At 36.1% G+C, this 1,035-nt stretch overlaps 1 non-coding gene across 1 annotated transcript; it reads left to right on the top strand.

Annotated features, from left to right (window-relative positions):
• Window positions 1–260: 260 nt before the first annotated feature.
• Window positions 261–389, top strand: LOC150012187 (small nucleolar RNA SNORA30/SNORA37 family). Its single transcript, XR_016511014.1, has one exon. It is a non-coding gene; the product is annotated as a small nucleolar RNA SNORA30/SNORA37 family (small nucleolar RNA).
• The last annotated feature ends 646 nt before the right edge of the window (window positions 390–1,035 follow it).

Genomic DNA, 1,035 nt, shown 5'->3' with positions numbered 1-1,035 from the left:
GTATTCATACTATAACTCTACATAAACAGAATTCATAACTAAGTGACTCAGAAATATAACTAGGAATAGGATCTACATATGCCCAAGGATATAAAATGATTAGTTTGTTCCAGAAAACCAATTTATACCAAAGTGATAGTGGCTTTCCTTAATATAAATGCTCTATGGAAAGCAAAACAAACTAATCAAATTTTACTAATAATTCACACATTAATTAACAAATAATTTTCTTCATTTCAGAATTAGAATAGAAAGATTCCGCAGCACTTTCACAGGTCCTGCCCCTGGCAGTGGGGCCAGGATTTGGTAGCTGGTGCTGACAGAAAGTCCTTGGTGTCATCCTTGCCCTGGGGCGGTGCCAGTGGCAGCACTGACTCAATGGTACAGAGGAAAGAAAAAAAAAAAGAATAGAAAGATTCCTTTCTACTTCCTATACTTCGCTTAGTCTCCCATTCAATATCCAAATATTCTCACTATTAAAATATATTAATTGTTTTTAAGTGTAATGAATACATCTGAAATTAGGAACATAGATTCCAAAGACTAGCAAGCAGTTTATTTATATAGCATGTACCAAAAATATTCTATTAGTGTTAGGCAGGATAGATAGCAAACTAAGGCAGAGAAGGGGAAAGGAGACACGTCCAATTATTGATTCAGCAGTCTTGAACCTGGTCAGATAAGATTGTTAGGTGTTCCAAAAAATCAAAAGAAAAAGAAAATCAAAAGGAAAAGAAAAATCAAAAGAAAAACCATGATAGCACAGGAGGAGGGGAGCCCTTGAAACTCTGTATGTATCATTTCCACTATCTGGGAAAGAAAGCCTTTGAAACTATATATTAATCTCAAGGTCTAGAGAGGGGAGGAGGATGGGAAAACCTATAATTTGGCTACAAGCATAAAACCCCTAAAATCCCAATAGTCGGGGCACTAAGACCAGCTGGGTGCCCATTTGCAGCTTTTGCACAAGTGTATTTCATAAGCTTGCTATCTCATTTCCATTATACATGTTATCTCTCACTTGAATTCATCTCT

This window comes from Furipterus horrens, unplaced genomic scaffold (genome assembly GCF_987537825.1).
Source record: "Furipterus horrens unplaced genomic scaffold, mFurHor1.1.pri manual_scaffold_4, whole genome shotgun sequence".
Lineage (NCBI taxonomy): Eukaryota > Metazoa > Chordata > Mammalia > Chiroptera > Furipteridae > Furipterus > Furipterus horrens.
The sequence above is the reverse complement of the archived record's forward strand: the minus strand, read 5'-3'. Positions and strand labels throughout refer to the sequence as shown.